Here is a 21,533-nt window from a genome sequence, read left to right as displayed (position 1 = left end):
AATACAGAAAAAAAAAATAATCAATAAATACTAATGACATGAGATAAAGAGTCCTTGAAAGAGTACATAGGTTGTGGGACCAGTTCAATGATGAGGCGAGTACATCTGAGTGAAGTTATTCTCTCTGGTTCAAGAGCCTGATGGTTGAGGGATAGAAACTGTTCCTAAACCTGGTGGTACGAGTCCTGAGGCTCCTAATGGCAGTAGCGAGAAGAGAGCATGACCTGGATAGTGGGGGCTCTTGACAATAGATGCTGCTTTCTTACAGCAGTGCTCCATGTAGATGTACTCAATGATGGGAGGGTGGGGTAGCTTTTCCCATATTGGATTAGACCATATCCATTACTTCTTGTAGGCTTTTCCATTCAAGGGCATTGGTGTTTCCATACCAAGCTGTGATGCAACCAGTCAATATACTCTCCACCACACATCTGTGGAAGTTTGTCATGCCAAATCCTCACAAACCTCGAAGAAAGTCAAGGCGCTGGCCCAGGACAGGTCCTCTGAACCCCTGATGAGGGCCGCTGGTTTCCTCCTCCTGAAGTCAATAATCAGCTCCTTGGTCTTACTGACATCAAGTGTGAGGTTGCTGTTGTGGCACCACTCAGCCAGATTTCCAATCTCCCTCCCATATGCTGGTTCATCGCCACCTTTGATTTGGCCAATGATGGTGTTGCATTTAGCAAATTGAAATATCACAAACATAAGTATAAAGTGAGTAGAGCAGGGGACTAAGCACACAGCCTCGGAGTGCACCTCTGCTGATGGAGATCGTGAAGGACAAAAACAAACCAAATCCAATTACAGGGAGGACATGCAGACTCCATACAGACGGTACCTACCCCAGATATTGGCCTTTATTGCAAGATATTTTGAATACAAGTATAAAAATATTTTCCTGCAATGATAGAGAACCATGGTGAGCACTCGGAATATTGTGCACAGGTCTGATGTTTCTACTTAAAGATGGATGTATTTGCAATAGGAGAACTGCAACAAAGGTTGACTAGATTGACTCCTGGGATACGGTTTGTCTTGTGAGGAAAGATTTAGCAGACAGGGCGGCATGCACCCTGAAGTTTAGAATAATGAGACACGATCTGAGTGAACTGTGCAAAATTCCATGGGAATGAGAGAGTCGGTGCAGATGCTTCCCCCAGATTGGGGAGTCTTGAAACAGGGGTTACCATCTCAAAATAGGAGGATGGTCTTTCAGGACAGAGAGGAAAAAGAAAAATCTTCAGACAAAAGAAAGCAAACCAACGCAATTCTCTATGCAAGACCTATGTGGAGTAGAGGAAATGATATTTCTGGAAAATCAAACAAAGAAAATTAGGTTAAATTCTGGAAAGTGGGACTGAATTAAAAGATCGGCTATATTTTTCTTGAATGACAGGGCAGGAAGTAAAAGGGAAAATAGCCTCTTACTTATTTTTTATTTGTTTGTTTGATTTATTTGTTTGTTTATTTATTGAGATACAACACGGAATAGACCCTTTGAGCCACGCCACCCAGCTATCCCCCAATTTAATCCAGTTTAATCACAGGACAGTTTAGAATGACTAACTAAACTACCAACCGGTACATCTTTGGATTCTGGGAAGAAATCAGAGCACCTGGAGGTGTTACGTACCCCTTAACTGGGTTGCCAAACCAGCAGAAATGGACCACTAGTTGGAGTCTGGATAACTGGAAACTAATAAAGTTTTATTAAAGAAATAAGTAACACAGTACTCTAATCGTAAGGATATAAATGCAACAGGTTAGCAATGATAAAACACACGTGTACACAGAACTAGGGTAATAGGAATCAACCAAGCTCTATCGCAGTCTAGGGGTAAAATGATCAGTCTCAAGTGACGCAGAGTTCAGTTCAGCTTAGTACAGTTCGCAGCAATCGCTGTTGTGCCTTTGGAGAGAGAAAGAGAGAGAGAGAGATGCAAATTTTGATTCAAGCAGACCTTTGATGTTCTTCACAGTTGGCTTTCGGGCAGACCCTTTTATGTCTTCTATCCCGCTGTGGTCACCGACTGTGACCCTTCCGTTCCGGATACGACCGTTCTTCCACGGTGAACCCGGCACCCAGGCAAGGGTGGACACACACACCAGGTTCCCGCCGATCGTACCTTTACACCCTGTGAGTCTACGGTCGGTTCCCTCAAACCAGACCTCCAAGCTTCCACCAACTTGTGGGGGCACACCGCTCTTCCAGGGTCTCGTTATCTTGTGATCTCGTGGTGTGTCCGTGCCTTGGCGAACCTGTTCTTTTTATCCCCCTGCTGGGGTATCGCCTGTCCATCAAACTTCAAACAGTTCAGGTTCAAAGCAACCGGTCTGTCAATATTCTGAATTGTGTCTCTTTTCTTTAATCTCTCTCTCCTCTCTCATTAACATTTTGAACGTTTCTCCATTGTCTCCCTTATCTCTCACTCATTAGCATCAATCTTCTGATAACTTGGTTTTTCGTCACAGAGGAAACCCATGAGGTCACAGCGAGAAGGTGCAAACTCCTTTACAGGCAGATGCAGGAATTGAGCCTGGAGCAATGGTATTGTAAAGTGTTGTGCTAACTGCTACACTTTTGTACGTATTTATGTTCCTAAATAAAATAGGATAACAGCAAGAATTTAGTCAATTTGTAATGAAGTAAAATGAATTGTCCAGACTACAGCCACAAGCGGAAAACCATCCCTTGAAACTCTAACAAATCAGTTTTATTTCACACACTTTTCTTGATTGTTGCTAATTTAAATTTTTTGAGCCCTGAGCTTTTAGGAAGCCAAGAGATGCCAAATGTATCAGCTCAAAGAGCACATTGCTCCGGGTATACACAAGTGTGAACGCTCCAAACATTCCCAACACAAAGTTATTGCTTTACAGTGTTAAAGCAGTTACATCTTGTGACAGCGTTATATATTAAAAGACTCCTTTCAATTTTAGCATCAAGTGCACAAAGGCAGTAATTATTTGCTGATATCTGTTGTTTATTCTTGATGTTATTTTGCAAACCATTCTGTTGTTAGGTGTAAATGCATTAGTCCATCAATCACAATTTTCTATGACATCATATATCTTTGCAACATGTTGAAAAATATCAAGTAGTTTAGTCCAAGGAGCTTTGCAGCCAGGAGGGTGATGTCTAGCCCTCCATTTCACACAGGAGATTAAACCTGATCTACACAATTGGCTTAATTTTGTGATTGATGAGGTAGGGAAGCAGTACATCTTTCATGTGCCAGTAAACGTCACTTCTGAATCCTGCACTGACGAAGGCTATCTACTAATGCTTATTTTGTATTTTCCAATCCCTTTTATACAATAAACATAATACCTTGATAATAATGCCTTCAATCAAAATATTGTCTTTCAAAAATATTTCTTATGTCCAAATACATAATGTTGATGCTGTTCCCAAAATATTCTTCATATACTATGTCAATATTAAAAAAATTTCTAAATTTTTGCTACTCACATTTGAGGCATAATATCATCCTGTATATTTATATTGAGCAGTAGTTGCTTTATAGATTTCACTATTAAAAACTGACAAGCTGTAGGGGGTGTAAGTGATGGGAGCAATAAAGAGGTTGAGACAGTTTCGCAGCCTCTGAATATTTAGCTGTACTTAGAAGTATCTGATTTATAAGTGTACTTAAAACCATTATGTAGACAAAAGCACTGTCAATGTTCCTATATCAACGTTCATCATTTGCAAATGATCTATATAATCAGATAGTCTTGTAGGGTTTACGTTGAGAGATAAATTATATCCAAGACATTAGAGAAATCCTGTACTCCTCCTCATATAGGGGCTGGAACATTGTGCTCTCCACTAAAGAGGCAGACATGGTCTGAGTCCAAGCCAGAAGTTGATATCTGTGGACAATGCAGTATTTCCTCCATGCTCAGTCTAGACTGGCGTTGATTGGATGCACAATGCACGCTGTGTAGTAGGGTATGTCAGTCGATGCTCTCCTCTATTACGCATTCCACAAGTTTAAGGTATAACCATTTGACAGTTATTGCAGAGCCAGCTGGCGAGCTACAGAGATGTAGCTGTGCCTGTGAGTAATCCCAACAGACTAGCATCAGTGTGCAGGTTCGCCCTTGCTCGAATCACTGTGGGCTCTTTGATTTCATAATGTGCATCTTATGCCAATTTTGCAGTGCCTTATGTTGCAAATGAATCAGCTCCAAGCCAAATTAAATCCAGCTGCTCCTGTGCTTTTCCACTCCACTCCATTGTGTGAGAGCATTTACCGGAGTACCTGGCATTGACTTCCAGTCCTCGCACTTGGCCACCTGTAATACTTCCCCAGGCAAAGCCCAAATGAACCGAACCATTCCAGTTTGGACCCCGGCACCTCCATCACAATGGCTGGCCTTTAATTAGAACAACCTGTTTTGATTATTATCAATGTTCCTCAACTCACCACTAACAGCAGTGATCTCATGCATTCCAGTCACCATAACGATGAAGTCAGTTCTGAAGTATCGCCATTGTCTTCATTTGTATCGCCTCACTTACAGTAAGGTCTCTAGCATTTATTTTTAGATCAGATTAAATATTGATGCAACTTAGTTGGAAGTGGAGGGGGTGGTGTGTGAGCGGTAAACTTCTAGTAGTTTCAGAACTTATGACTGGAATGATTGGTAGATAGCTACATGTAAATTACATGTCTAAACTCAGTCCCAAAAACTTTGGGGAATGGGGACATCGATCATGAATGACAAGAATATTTCCATTTCATACTTAATGTGACAATTTGTGGTGTTTTGTTTCTATTAACAATTTCCTTTTACTGTTGTATATGTTATGGGCAGCTAGTTTACAGTAATCTTGTTTTACTTCATTTATCTCTTCCCTATTTGGTTGTGCCATATTTAAGCTTCCAACTGGGTTCTCAGAAAAGTCCGTACAATACACTTTGGCACCTAGTCATTCAACTGTCCAGAAACTGAATCCATAGAGGCCCAATTTTTTAAGTCATACATGAACTTTTTTTCAGGACATACTATGCTATCATTTCCAGATGAAAAAAGTCTCAGACACTGTCACACATGATTCATTTTAGCACAACTCCCAGTCTTGTGTTCCCATTACATTACACAGCAAACTTGCCAGCATAAGTCGGAGCTCTTGGGTACAACTTGAGATTTTTGTTGGACAGCCAATACTAACTGCTACTGACTGGCTTCCGAGAGGGTTTGAACCTTTAAGTGTTGACACCCTTCTCAGGCAGCTCAACCAAAGCATCAGGAGATGCAGTAAATAGGGTGAAGTTCATCAGGAACTTCACAGATCCAGTTCTAAGACACAATGCTTCTGAGTGGAAACTAGTTTAGTGCTGTATCTCACATGTTGACATAGAATCTAGAACAGGATGCTCCGGCCTATGACATTGTGCCATCCTTCACACCTACTCCAAGACCAATCTATCCCTTTGCTCCAATTTTCTTTCATTCCTGTGAATATCTAAGAGTTTCCTAAATGTCCCGAAAGTATCTGCTTTTCAGTTCACCTAGGGGTGCGGCATACCCAATTGTTTGATGAGATGTTTTTCCCCGTTCTTTTATTGGGCGTAGTTAATAAAAAGAGGTGGATAGATGGAGAATTGTAGCGACCTCTGTTTTTATTTCAGAATTCCAACAGCTTTGCAAGCTAATCCATGTTGGTTCCCTCTGATCAGTTGACCAAGGTGCTCAGTAAATCTACCCTTAGTTATAAGCTCTTGCAATTGCCTGAAATGGTATTTAAGTCAATTAAGTCCACAATTACTTAGTTTTACTCACTCAGCTACATTAGCTAGCTGCAATTTTTCTATCTAAACTGGCCTTCTCAAATTGAGAGAACTTTGGAGATTATCATCTAAACACCTGCAAAGTTCTTGCCCACTTACTTTAAAATCCTAGGATGTAAACCATGTGGTTGTGGAGATTTGCTGTTCTTTAGTCTCGCTATTTTATTCATTCCCATTACCTTTCTCATGTTAATTTTGGTCACAATCTACAGTACCTGTAACTCCATATTAGTTTCACTGGGGTCTCTATAGCAAATACAGATGCAAAGTGATAATTCAAAATAGTCTTCACATTTTCAAGGGGCTACATTGACTCTGACCACTTATTCTCAATTTTAATGTTCCCAGCAATTTCAATTTTTCCCCATTTTCAGCTTTTACTATGTGTTCTGCCAGTTTTGTTTTTGTCGTCAGGACCGGTTCTAGATTAGCACACACAAAATCCTGGTGTGGCTCAGCAGATCAGACAGCATCTATGAAAATGAACAGACAAAAAACGTTTTAGGCCGAGATCCTTCTTCAGGACTGGAAAGGAAGGGGGAAGACGCCAGAATAAAAAAAAGTGGAGGGAGGGGAAGGAGGATAGCTAGAAGGTGATAGGTGAAGCTCACTGGGACAGAAAGGAATCTGATAGGAGAGGAAACTGGACCATAGGAGAAAGGGAAGGAGGAGGAGCACCAGGGAACAGGTGAGAAGAGGTCAGAGGTCAGAGGTCAGAGGTCAGAGTGGGGACTAGAAGAAGAGGGGAGTGGGAGGGAATTTTTTTTTACCAGAAGGAGAATTCAATATTCAGGCTGTCAGATAGGAGGCTAACCAGATGGAATACAAGGTGTTGCTCCCTCCACCCTGAGGGAGGCCTCATCATGACACTAGAAAAGGCCATGGACTGATGTGTCAGAATGGAATTAAGATGTAAATGTTGGAGAATTTTATGGCAGGCGGAGGAGAGGGAAGCTCAGAGTTGTGGAAGAGACTGGGAAAGGACCTGTAGGTATCTCCACATGGTGGAGAGGAGTGGCATGTAGAATTTGGAGGGAGAAGCAGCACGGATGAAGCATCCTATCGAACGTGAGTACCAGTCATCCCTGGTGTAACCCAACCGGGAGGCTTGAAAACGGAACTTGAAGCCATGTGGAATAAAGTGGCGGTGAAGGTAAGTTGCCAGGAAGGATTTGTGGCTGTGGTATCATGTTAAAATGTTATTTTCATCATTTCTATAAATAATCTACTGTTCTGATGAAAAGATTTGCCCAGTTCACAAGTTGCAGTCGACCTAAGTTAAGTCGGGAATCTTAAGTCACTGTAATGCTTAGGTTCCTTAAGGTTGCAAAGCAAGTGGGGGGGGGGGGATGTGGGGATAAGTTCCCTCTCTCTGTTATACGCTCCCAATTGCGTGCATTTCAAGTAGCCTCTGACAACCAAGTTTAGCTCCTGGCCTTCTCATGTAGCTTAGTTACTAAGCGTGGTGGAACTGTTTCTACTGACAGGAGAAGGGGCAGGGCGGGTTACTGGTGCCTTAAAACCAGTTGCTTTGGTCGGATGGGACTTGTCGGCCATGGTTGGCAGCTCACCTAGGAGAAAGAAAACTCAAAATTCAAACCTCCGCTGCCTTGTGGCTATACCCATTTATGGGGGAAGGCTTCAGGAGTAAGCCCCAAGGAAACATCTGGAACTGGAGTCCCTAAGGCAGTCCCATGCAGACTGGCAACTCCTGCAATGCTGCTGATGCTAAACTGTATGCATCTCTGCCGATGTGGCCTTCCATATATTGGCGAGACCCGGCGCAGACTGGGAGACCGCTTTGCTGAACACCTACGCTCTGTCCGCCAGACAAAGCAGGATCTCCCAGTGGCCACACATTTTAATTCCACATCCCATTCCCATTCTGATATGTCTATCCACGGCCTCCTCTACTGTAAAGATGAAGCCACACTCAGGTTGGAGGAACAACACCTTATATTCCGACTGGGTAGCCTCCAACCTGATGGCATGAACATTGACTTCTCTAACTTCCGCTAATGCTCCACCTCCCCCTCATACCCCATCCGTTATTTATTTATATACACACATTCTTTCTCTCACTCTCCTTTTTTTCCCTCTGTCCCTCTGAATATACCCCTTGCCCATCCTCTGGGCTTCCCCCCTCCCCCTTTTCCTTCTCCCTAGGGCTCCTGTCCCATAATCCTCTCGTATCCCTTTTGCCAATCACCTGTCCAACTCTTGGCTCCATCCCTCCCCCTCCTGTCTTCTCCTATCATTTTGGATCTCCCCCTCCCCCTCCCACTTTCAAATCTCTTACTAGCTCTTCCTTCAGTTAGTCCTGACGAAGGGTCTCGGCCCGAAACGTCGACTGTACCTCTTCCCAGAGATGCTGCCTGGCCTGCTGCGTTCACCAGCAACTTTGACGTGTGTTGCATCTCTGCCGTTCCTTTGGATTCATCAGCTATGCGGAGAGGGGTAGCCTGCTGCGTGGGCAACCATTTGCTCTCTATATCGTACTACCCTGGCTTGTACTGGACACAACATCCATGGCCAGCTCCAACCAACAGAGGCCTCCTAGTTATACTTAACTCCCTATCTATAACTATGCTTAACTCAATATTATGAATGCAATTAGATAAATGCTCATGCTCCTTTAACAAAATCCTTCTGGGCTGCCTTGAGAGTTGTGATAAGGCACCATATAAATTCTTTCGTTTCACCACTTTAAAGTGTATCACTCTCAGTGCACCATTGGGATTATATGCAGTGTGAGAAGTTCAGAAGATTTCTACATACATAGGCTAATAGACAGTTGCCTGAGTTACCAGGCACAACGCCAATCAAATAGTTCCAATGACATGAAGAACAAAGTAGGATTTTATGAGCAGTTCAAAGACAGTAAAGGGTTTCCAGTTGGAACTCCTTGGGACCAAGCAGTATTTGAAGTGTGGATTTATTCAGATATAGATACCAATCTGCCTTGATTGTTATCAGTGGAATTTTAGCTTACAAGATGCCTTTTTAAATTTTATTGTGCTTTATACACGAATATATACCACACAAGCTATGTTTAAAACCTGGAGGGCTATGTAGAGGGGAAGGGTGAGATTAATCTTAGAGTAGGTTAAAAGCTCAGCAAATATTGTGAGCCAAAGGTATCTTCTGTATTCTGTGCTCTAGTTATTATACATGTAACGCCCTGGTTCACGTTTTTACTGTTGTGCTGTAGGTATTCCATTCAGCAGTTCTGTACGAGCAGTCTGTTCTGCTTTTAGCCTGTTTGGGTTAGTGCTGAAGATGAGGGACGTGTGCCATCCAATTAGGATGGTGGAGCTGGGAGGAGGTTTTTGGTGAAGGACGCTCAGGTTGGTCTTGGGGCTTTTGTTCAGTCGGAGATGAAGATAGAAGACACTGGAGAGAATCGGTCGTAGGATCCGGCCTGATGCGGAACGTGATTCGATGGAGCCAGGTGTCAATATCAACTGAGGATCGGTGAATATCGATGAAGTGTTAAGCTCCAACTTGTGCACATTTGACTGTTTAATTAAAACGGGCCATTTTCTTTTTGTTTTTCTTTAATAACCCTTTAGTTAAGTTAAAGTTCATAAATATAATTCCTTTAATCGTATGGCATGTACTATCTGTTATTTCGTGGCACTAATTTGTAACAGGGTAGCTGTGGTAAAACATATACTGTATATAGGTTATAACTGGGTTACCTGTCTGGACACGCCCCTCTGCTGACTGCTCTTGTGGCTCCTCCCACAGACCCCTGAATAAAGGCAATTGTGTCACTGCTCCTCCCTCAGTCCAGGACAGATATTCAGAATGGACCTTGGTCCATTTACTGTTAGTAAAAGCCTTTCAGTATTTACTCTACTTCCAGTCATTTGGAGTAATTGACAGTGCATCAGTAGCAAATTGCACAGCATCCACACAAACTGAGGTTTGGGGTAGGAGGGCCATCTCAATCTCACAGATTTGGCAGGAGCAGAGGGTGTATTCCCTAGACTTATGTAGACAAGGAAACCGGGGGGGTTCATACATTTACAATACAGGATCCATCAGTGCAATGAAAACTGGCCATTTTAATTTTTGATATCATCAGACAATGGCTATTTGGACTGGCGAATGCGAATTTACTGTCACGTGCAGAAGTACGGTGAGGTACTGGCAAAATGAAAAGCTTGCTCGCAGCATCATCACCTGCACAACAGTTCAGACAACACACAGGACTTAAGTTATACAAGGCAGTGAAATAATGACTGTGCAAATCAAGATATCAGTATGTTGTGTGAAATCGGGTTCTCAGGTTTGCTAAGTGGGGGCAGAAGACGCTCACTACTGGTAAGTAAGTTCCCCATTTATTTACAGAACAAGATGATCACAAAAGATTCGGTAAACCATTCAAGTTACACTCAGTTACAAATATTTATTTAAAGCGTGCACCCAGGCTCCCTCTTACTGCAGCACACTTCCACTGACGACCCAGAGAACAAAAAGAGAGCAGGTGCTTTCAGCACACTCGATTTATACCCTACCTGTGCCCTGACATCATTAGCTGGCGCCGATTCCAAACAGCAGCCAATAGGAGGGCTGCAAAGCTCATTAAACAGGACAAGCCCAAGCTAGCATGGGGAAGCGGCTTTTGGTGAACAGGTAAGATGGACACATACTACAACACAGTGCTTAGAAAAAAAACAAATCCATAGTAGTGTAAAAGCTGGTCCATGGTGTCCTGTATCTGAGGGAGGATTACTTTTCCAATGTTATCTTCTTCTATACTACCACACTTGGTGTTGGGCACGTGGCCAAGTGATTAATGCGTTCGTCTAGTGATCTGAAGGTCGCTAGTTTGAGCCTCAGCTGTGGCAGCGTGTTTGTGTCCTTGAGCAAGGCACTTAACCACACTTTGCTCTAGTGTCTGTGCGAGGAGTGGCGCCCCACACAGACTTCCAATCTGCGCCTTGTAAGGCATGAAAATGCCTGACGCACGATCTGAGTTGACATTCCCTCCCCTCCCCTTCCCCATAGTACCACAAACTGATCACTGACTATTCCTCTACTCTCTGCTAGTCCTTCAGGATTAAGGTGAGTTGCTCCGCTCCAGGTCTAAAAACTCTGGTAAGGCCAATGTAACACCCACAGCTTCTTGCACAGGAGGGTCTGGAGGGGCCAGGCTGGATTCCAAATGCTCAGTCTCCATTTTCAGCACTTTAATATCTGGTTTAACATGGTGCTGGTGTTGTCCAGCAACTACTTACCGGCAGAAAAAAAACAAAGGAGACTACTAAATGCCTTATGAATAGCACTTTATTCCTAATGATCAACACTAAGAATGGAGAGGCGAGCAGCAGCAATGGTGGAAGTGCAGGTGAGAAATGATTGGGGAAAGCAGTGGTGGAGGTGCAGGGAAGGCATTGATCAAGGCAGAGGTAGGGGTAAAGCAGCATTAAGTCAGAGGACAATCCCAAAGTCTGATTGATTTAAGCGCCAGACCAGATAGGAAAGGTCGTGTACAGACTGAATCGTGGCAGTGGTCCAAGAGTGAGCAACGATCCGATTTTGGACAATTTAAATGCAGAGCCAGATTGAAAAGGTTGGGGCATTGGGAGGCAGAGGCCAGCTCTGCCCAGTTCTGCTCACTGCTCTGAAACATTTACTCAACTCCTCGCTCAACTGAGACGACAGCCTGTTCCTGCTGCAGTGATGTCTGGTTGCATGACTTTCATAAAACTTCAGTTCTGAAGATATGCACTTATTTTTATTGTTTGTCAAATTTGTTTTTTCTCTCTCTCTCACTTTGCGCATCGGGTGTTTGACAGTTTTTAATGTCTATTTGTGGTTTCGTTGATTTGTGACTGTCTATAAGTCAACAAATCTCAAGGTTGTACAATACGTACATACTTTGATAATAAATGTACTTTGTACAGTCAAGGACCAGACATTTTTAGAGTCAGGAATTGTGTTGTAGCTTTTCATGGCAGTTTTGAGAACATCCCGGAATCCTTCCTCTCTCTGCCCAGGAGTCCTGACACAGCACCATATCAAGTGTCAGTCTCAAGAATCTGGTGTCAGCTGGGACTCGCATGTCTTGTCTTAATGAGATAACCAAATGTAATTCGGGTCGAATACTGAGGGTGTTGACTTGAGAGAGAACACTGACTTTCTCTTCCGTAGATCGCTGAGGTCCTGCTAAAAACAGAAGGAGGAAAGAGCACAGAAGGGCCAGCAATTCCTTGACATCTATATGGTTCTTCAGCCCTGCAAATGCCCTCGTGTTCAGACACTGGCTGTTATTGTTTATTATATTGCAAGACCAAATGTTTTTCCAGCCTTTTGACCTTTCAAACATGTCATGCAAGAGCAATTAATGTTCTGAAGCTTTTCTGTTGGACAAGAACTTATCTGCAAACCATCTTGTGCATCCGGATATTTAAAATTCAGAACACGCAGAAAAAAAACTTACATAGAATGAAGAACAAAATGGCACAGGAACAGGCCCATGATGTCTGTGCTGAACATAATGCCAACCTGACTGCACATCGACCTGTACGTGGTCTATATCCCCCCATTCCCTGCCTGCGCACGTGCCTGTGCAAACGCCTCTGAAAGATGGTTATTGGAAGTGCTTCCATCATCATCCAAATCACTTAAAGGACAATAACTATAGCCAAATATTATAAAACTGTGCAAAAACACATGACTATGCAGTGACTTAAAGTGTCGATGGAGAACATCACATACAAAGTGTTCGCTCTGAAATACGGTCACTATATCCTTTAAAGAAGAGGCTAGCTGCTGGACTAAAATACCCCAAACATCATCAACATTGAACTGGTTGTATTATAGTAAAAACCTATTTGATGTGTATCTTGCAGTTATCAGTTTCTGATCTTTCAGAAAGGCTGGAAGTAGAAAAATGGCATGTTGCAGTCAGCTGACAGAGATAACAGTAAGGATTAAAGATGCACTAATGCGCTAAAGAAAGCTTATCTGTAAACACAGAAAACAGAAGAAACTCCAAGACAAGCATGTATTATAGAGTCTAATAAAAATAAAAATAACCTATGTTGAGCAACTTCAGCACAGTTTTCAGAGAAACACATGAAACGTTATGGGAAACTAATCAGAATCAGACATATGCCATGAAATTTATTGTTTTGCAGCTGCAGTACAGTGCAGTACATAAAAAATTACTCTCTGTTAGAATAAGAAATACATAAAAATAATGAAGTAATGCAAAAAGAGAGCAAAAGGTGAGGTAGTGTTCATGGAATCATGGTCCACTCAGAAATCTAATGGCAGAGGGAGAGAATCGGTTCCTAAAACATTGACTGTGTGACTTCAGGCTTCTGTCCCTCTCAGTGAGGTTGAGAGCGATAATAAATCAGCCATGATGGAATGATGGGACAGACTTAATGGGCTGAATGGCCTAATTCTGCTCATACAATACTGTGCAAAAGACTTAGGCTTATATAAATAGCTAAGATGCTTAAGACTTTTGCACAGTACTGTATATTATGTCATTCCAGTTACCAAATAACACTTAATATTACTGAGCTAATACAAAGCTAAGTACTCTTATTTCTGTTTCCCAACCGCCTTCCTATTTTAACCAATATGCAAAAGTCTTAGGCACCCTTGCTCTATATATGCAAAAGTTTGGGCACACCTGGTCAAAATTTCTGTTCCTGTGAATAGTTAAGTGAGTAGAAGATGAACTGATCTCCAAAAGTCATAAAGTTAAAGATGAAACATTCTCTTCAACATTTTAAGCAAGATTAGTGTATTATTTTTGTTTTGTACAATTTTAGAGTGAAAAAAATGAAAGGAGCACCATGCAAAAGTTTGGGCACCCCAAGAGATTTGAGCTCTCAGATATCTTTTACCAAGGTCCCATGCCTTAATTAGTCATTGTTAGGAAAGGCCAGGTGATGCAAATTTCAAAGCTTTATAAATACCCTAACTCCTCAAACCTTGTCCCAACAATCAGAAGCCATGGGCTCCTCTAAGCAGCTGCCTAGCACTCTGAAAACTAAAATAAATGATGCCCACAAAGCAGGAGAAGGCTATAAGAAGATAGCAGAGCATTTTCAGGTAGCCATTTCCTCAGTTTGTAATGTAATTAAGAAATGGCAGTTAACAGGAATGGTGGAGGACAAGTTAAGGTCTGGAAGACCAAGAAAACCTTCTGAGAGAACTGGTCATAGGATTGCTAGAAAGGCAAATCAAAACCCCCGTTTGACTGCAAAAGACCTTCAGGAAGGTTTAGCAGACTCTGGAGTGGTGGTGCACTGTTCTACTGTGCAGCGACACCTGCACAAATATGACCTTCATGGAAGAGTCATCAGAAGAAAACCTTTCCTGCATCCTCACTAAAAAATACAGCATCAGAAGTTTGCAAAGGAACATCTAAACAAGCCTGATGCATTTTGGAAACAAGTCCTGTGGACTGATGAGATTAAAATAGAAGTTTTTGGCCACAATGAGCAAAGGTACGTTTGGAGAAAAAAGGGTGCAGAATTTCAGGAAAAGAACACCTCTCCAACTGTTAAGCACGGGGGTGGATCGATCATGCTTTGGGCTTGTGTTGCAGCCAGTGGCACGGGGAGCATTTCACTGGTAGAGGGAAGAATGAATTCAATTAAATACCAGCAAATTCTGGAAGCAAACATCACACTGTCTGTAAAAAAAAGCTGAAGATGAAAAGAGGATGGCTTCTACAACAGGATAATGATCCTAAACACACCTCAAAATCCACAATGGACTACCTCAAGAGGAGCAAGCTGAAGATTTTGTCACGGCCCTCACAGTCCCCCGTCCTAAACATCATCAAAAATCTGTGGGTAGACCTCAAAAGAGCAGTGCATACAAGACGGCCCAAGAATCTCACAGAACTAGAAGCCTTTTGCAAGGAAGAATGGGTGAAAATCCCCCAAACAAGAATTGAAAGACTCTTAGCTGGCTACAGACACCGTTTACAAGCTGTGATACTTGCCAAAGGGGGTGTTACTAAGTACTGACCATGCAGGGTGCCCAAACTTCTGCTTCGGGCCATTTTCCTTTTTTGTTATTTTGAAACTGTAAAAGATGGAAATAAAAAAGTAATCCTGCTTAAAATATTAAAGAAATGTGTCATCTTTAACTTTATGCCTTTTGGAAATCAGGTCATATTTTACTCGCTTAGCTGTTCACAGTAATAGAAATTTTGACCAGGGGTCCCCAAACCTTTGCATACCACTGTATATATGTGTGTGTATGTGAGTAATTTATATATATATATATAATATGTAAACCAATCTGTCTCATTCCTGCACGCCTTCTCTTCACTATCTGAGATTATGTCTGCAACAGTTGTGTCAATTGCAAATTTATAGATAGCGCTTGAGGTGTGCCTAGCCATATAGCTATGCATGTAGAAAGTAGAGTTGTAGGGGCTAAGGACATATCTTTGAGTGCACCCGTGTTGATTGCCAGCAAGGAGGAGATATTATTTCTGATCTGCACTGACTGCAGTCTCCTGTTGAGACTAATTTTGCTTATTCGTGACAAAGTTGGAAAGGAAGTGTTTCTGACAAAGGTGTTAACACTGGGGAGTAGCAGAGTAAGGCCCCCTTCACTTGGGCCTCAGTAACACGTCTTGATCTGCAGCTCCAAGAGATAATCATACTCTCATGCACCATAAATACCAGCTAACCCACAATCTCATTTAATAGTCTGCAGTTACCAACTGGATACAATCCAGCAATCCTGCTCTAAAAGGCTTTTGAATGGCTGGATTGTAAATATGAAAATCAACAATTACACTCAGCATGTTGGGCAGTATTTGTGTTCAGAAAAGTGGAGTTAACATTTCTCAAGAACAATCCATGCTCTGACAAGAACAGTCATCAAATTGAAATACTAGTTCTGCTTTGAATTCTGCTGTTGAGACCTGATCTTCTGTTTCCTGCACATTTGGTTTATATTTCTAGATTATATTAGATTTCTAACACCATTTTTCTCTTCAACTAATACTGACAGAAGCTCTTTTAGTTCATTGGGTCTATGACAGTTCGTAAGAGAGCTATTATAACCATCTCATTCTCCCTCCCTTACTTCCTTGTAAAGTGCGAGTCTGCTGGGGTAGTCAAAGGCCCAGGTTTGAATCTGAGTTTGCTGGGGGCTGGAAACCGAAGAAGATGGTCTTTTTTGAGGTTAGAAGACTGTGTATGTGTGTGGGTGGGAGGGAGGAATGGGGCTAGTTTTCTTCTTGTTGTTGTTCTGTTACTTGCTGTGTTCTGTGTTGATTTGCCAAGCATTCTGAGCACTCTGTGTTGGCACCAGAATGTGTTTCAACACTTGTGGGCTGACCGAGAACACCCTCACTGTATTGGTTGTTAATGTAAATGATGCATTGCATTGTATGACTCGATGTAGACAAAATAAATAAACTTGAATCTTGAACCTGTAACTTCTCTCTCAAATGCCTCTTGTTATTTTTGTAACTTCAAAACATTAAACTAACTCAAACGAGGACACAGGAGTCTGAAATGCGGGTCTAACTTCAAGTTTACTTTAAGCAAGGTGCAGATGTATCACATGCATTCGTCGACCATGGGATTGAGTTCAAGAGCCGTGAGGTAATGTTATAGCTACATAAGACCTTGGTCAGACCCCACTTGGAGTACTGTGTTCAGTTCTGGTCACCTCAGTACAGGAAGAATGCGGATACTATAGAGAGAGTGCAGAGGAGATTTACAAGGATATTGCCTGGATTGGAGAGCATGCCTTATGAGAATCGATTGAGCGAACTTGGCCTTTTCTCCGGAGCAACGGAGGATGAGAGGTGACCTGATAGAGGTGTATAAGATGATGAGAGGCATCGATCATGTGGATAGTCAGAGGCTTTTTCCCCAGGGCTGACATGACTAACACGAGAGAGCACAGTTTTAAGGTGCTTGGAAATAGGGGATGTCAGGGGTAAGTTTTTCACATGGAGAATGGTGGGTGCATGGAATGCACTGCCGGCGATGGTGGTGGAAGTGGATACAATAGGGTTTTTTAGGAGCCTTTTAGATAGGTACATGGAGCTTAGAAAAATAGAGGGCTATGCGCTAGGGAAATTCTAGACAGTTTCTAGAGTAGATTACATGGTCGGCACAACATAGTGGGACGAAGGGCCTGAAATGTGATGTAGATTTCTATGCTCACTGGTAGTGTGATGATGTATGCAATTCATGTATTTTTACATATAACCTGTAATTAATTATTTAAGTGAACAAGAGTACTTAATCAAAAAGGTAAATATAAGATTGCTCAAATATTATTGAAATATTAAATACACAACACTACCAACACATCTTTCTTACTTTTGCCACTAACAGACAACTTACCGTGGGTAATGACCCATCAGCTCATCTCCGGCATATGGGAGGAAACCAGAGCACCTGGATGGAATACTGTAATGAGGAAAACCTGCAAACTCCACTCTGTCAGCACCCAAGGATAAAATTGAACCCTGGTCACTGGAGCTACACAGCAAAGCACCAACTACTGTGATACTCCAGTGCACAATATCTGTCCAATAAAGTAGATTAAATTGAACGTAAAACAGTTTAATAAAAATATTTGTGTTCTCTAATGGTATTTGATGAGAAATAAGCCAAACAAACTGCTGCAGGGTGCAATCATCTGAATGCCTTTGTTAAATATGTTTTTTTTCATTATCGTTGTTAGTGTTCCAGCAGTAACATTCACAATGAGCAATATAGCATCGGTAATTATTCCTCTCATTATCTCACGTCTCCCAAGTGTCAGCAGTGCCTCAGGCTGGAACAATGACTGAGATAAACAGTAATTTTGCGCTTCACTAAACTGCTTGAGTTGTGATATTGCAAGTTGTCCCATTTTAATGTACGTTGAGGAGCAATGGGTGACCCATTCAGTCTCAGTCACTGAGGACAGGTCAGCCCTACCCTGGCTGTTTATAAACACCTTATTCAGTCTCAATTGATGAGCAGGCAACTGCAAATAAAAGTGAACACGTTATTTGACCTTTAAAGCTCGATTAATGACCAATTCAGAAACCTATCAGAACATTCCCTCTCAACAGCTTGCAGTAAGAAGGTACACATGCCAAGAAGATAAAGAGCAATGCCAATTACTAACACACATTGCAGAACTGAAGAAGTGATTTGCCTGGCAACACGACTTAGAAATGATCATAAGACCATAAAACTAAGGAGCAGAATTAGGCCATTCAGCCCATCAAGTCTTCTTTTCCATTCAATCACGGCTGATTTATTGTTCCTTTCAATCTCATTCTCCTGCTTTCTCCCCGTAACCTTTGGCATCCTCACTAATTAAGAACTTCTGCTTTAAACATGCCACAGTTGTCTGTGGTAGTGAATTCCATACATTTACCACACTCTGGCTAAATAAATTCCTCCTCATTGCTGTTCTAAAGGGGTCTCCTTCTATTTTGAGGTTGCACCCTCTTGTTCTAGACTTTCATACCATTGGAAACATCCTGTCTATGTTTATCTACGCCTTTCAATATTTGATATTGAATGCTCCAATGAGATCCTCCCTCTTTCTTCTGAACCCCAGTGAGTACAGGCCCAGAACCATCAAATGCTCCTCATACATTAATGCTTTCATATTTAGAATTATTCTTGTAAATCTCCTCTGGACTTCTCAATGCTAGCAAGTGGCCACACCACCCTATGCATTCTCAAACTGTTTATGGTCTGTTACATTTTTCAGAATGAAAGCCTTAGTGATCTACACACTGACACACAGAACCTGTACCAGAGCACAACTTGTCACATCTCTCACTAACCAAGGGTTAACCAATTGAGCAGAAGAGCAGCCATGAGTCCAAAGACTGTTGGCTAAATTCAGAAAACGATAACCTTCCCACTAGAGCAAGTTCCCCCACCTCTCCCCATTTTTGAATATTCAATCAGTGTTGTCACAGCGGCCAATCAGATCCCTGAAAACACGCACCTGGCCTCAACACCTTTCACTTGATTCTTTACTCGTGACGTAAAGTATTCAAGATTCAAGATAGTTTATCAGTACATGTTCTTCAGTACATGTGTAAAGGAAAATGAAGTGATTGTTAATCCCGATCTAATGCAGCATTAAAAGAACACGATAAATATAAATATAATGTAGGGTAACATTGTTGCAAGAAGGGTACGTAACTCACAACCACTGACATCGAGTTGGGGTTTCACTTTAAGAGGTATTCTGATGTGATGACGTTGTTATGTAAGGATTTTTAGTGCATTTTTGTATTCAATAAAATGTATTACAGATTTCATTAAACATAAAATGCCTCAGTTCATTTTATTTGGGAAAACCTACATTGGTGACCCCGATACTCTAAGACAATTCCAGACTTATTGGATATGTCAGTCAATGTAGTCGCTTTGAAACTTCTGGAGTTTTGGGAGCAAAATGCCGTCGCTTGGGTTGTACAAGCCAAGGTTCAATTCACTCTGCGAGAAATCACCGTCGATGACACCAAATTCTATGACATGGTAGCATCACTCAGCAACTCCACAGCTGGGAGAGTGATGAGTCTCCTTGAACACCCACCAGAACATGACAATTACCGATCGTTTAAAATTCACCTTTTACAGGCTCTTAGACTATCGGAGTCTAAGCACACCAAACAGTTGCTCTCCTTACATGGTGTCAGCAATGGGAGGCCTTCAGAGCTAATGCATGCCGCCTCTCCTGGGAAATCACCACCCATGTTTCATTTTTAAAGAACTCTTCCAAGCAGCAAAAGCCTGATCAAGTTCACACAGATGTCACTAATGCACCTCTGAAGGACTATATGGAGCTTGCTAAAATGGCTGATTGTCCACACTTAGCCAGGCAGTGTTACATGATCCCTCCTTTCCCCGCCTCAATAGCCCGGTCAGCAAGGCCCCCTGCATAAGGATGCCGAGGCTGCAAAACAGATAACACTGGACCTGTTCTTTTACCATGCTCACTTTGGTACAAACACGAGAAGGTGCCAGCCACCTTGCAGCCTTGACAGTGCTAGTACATCAGGGCATCAGAGGTCTGTGAAAACCATGGGTTCCAGCTGCCAGGGTGGTCTACTGTTCATCACAGACACCCTTTCAGCTTGACTCTTCCTTCGTGACACAGGTGCTCAAGTGAGTGTGCTGCGAGCCTTGCCTATTGATGAGAAGGCAACAAGCAGCAAAACCTCACTGGTGACACTCTGATTCAGTGGGCAATATTGCATGGGACTTTGTCCTGGCTAAAGTGGCTAGACCTTTGCTCGGTGGCCCAAGCCGATCTTAAGAACTGCCGGCTTGAGGCTGTTAAGGACATTGCATCATTACCCTGCTCCCCCAGTAAGTTCACCACAATGACTCTGTCAAGGACATGCTCCACCGCATGGGAGTTTACTCGACTTCTGACTGAATTCCCAGACCTCACCAAGCCCACATTCTCCACTACCGTCACAAAACATGGGTTTGAGCACCACATTCTCACAACTGGCCCGCCAGTCCATGCCTGCGCATGTAGGGACTGGAGCTAGAAAAGCCTGCAACCACAAAGTCTGAGTTTGCCAACATGGAAAGACTCAGAATTAGATGCCAGTCGAATACACCTGGGCTTCACCCCTCACGCAGTCGCTAGGTCCGAGGGTAATTGCCACCTACGTGGTGATACCAACACCTTAACTGATCGTTAATGCCACAATAGTTACCGAGATCCATACATTCAAGACTTTACAGCACATTTAGCCGGAAAGTTAATTTTTCCCAAGTAATGCCTGTGTGCTTAGAGGACATTCCCAAAACAGCTGTAATAACCTTGATTGGCCTCTTTGAGTTTCTGCAAATGTCTTTTGGACTGAAAAATGCAGCACAGACTTTCCAACAGCCAATGGACTCTGTATTAAAAGATTTGGATTTCCTTTTTTTTTACCTGGATGACATCCTTGTCACCAGTGCAACCAAATCCAAAAATGCATCTCATCTCCACACACTTTTCAAGCATTAAAAGCCAATACAGGTTAATTATTAACCCTGCTAAATGCTAGTTTGGGTTGTCAACCATTGATTTTCTTAGTCATCACATCTCCACAGAAGATGCAAAACCCCTCCCATCGAAAGTGGCTGCTATTATGAATTTCCCACCACTCCACCCTACAATACAGAGTTTTCTTAGGGCATGGTAAATTTCTATCACTGCTTCATTTCATGAGCTCTGAACTTATGCTTCCCCTGTATAGTATGCTTAAAGGCAATACCCCTAATCACATGCTTGACTGGTCAGCGGACGTGATCAGAGCATTTGATGATACCAAACGAGCTCTTTCTAATGTGACTCTACTGCGCACCCACTCCTGTAGCCATTATTACTGACACTTTAGACTATGCTGTGGGTGCTGTGCACGAACAGTTGGTCAGAGGCGTGTGGCAGCCGTTCACTTTATTCAGCCAGAAGCTCCATCCCCCCAAAAGGAAGTACAGCACATTTGACTGTGAACTTCTCAGTCTCTATCTGGCTGACAACCATTTTCATTTTCTTCGAGAGGGTTGCCATTTCACCGTGTTCATTGACCACAAATCTCTCATGCACTCGACGGCCAAAATATCAGACCCTTGGTCTGTATGGCAGCAACACCACCTGGCCTACATATCAGAGTTCACAACTGATATACAACTTATCAAGGGGGAAATTAATGCCGTGGCTGATTTTCTCTCATGGCCAGTCGTTGAGGCCGTA

This window comes from Mobula birostris, chromosome 23, assembly GCF_030028105.1.
Source record: "Mobula birostris isolate sMobBir1 chromosome 23, sMobBir1.hap1, whole genome shotgun sequence".
NCBI classification, from domain to species: domain Eukaryota; kingdom Metazoa; phylum Chordata; class Chondrichthyes; order Myliobatiformes; family Myliobatidae; genus Mobula; species Mobula birostris.
The sequence above is the reverse complement of the archived record's forward strand: the minus strand, read 5'-3'. Positions refer to the sequence as shown.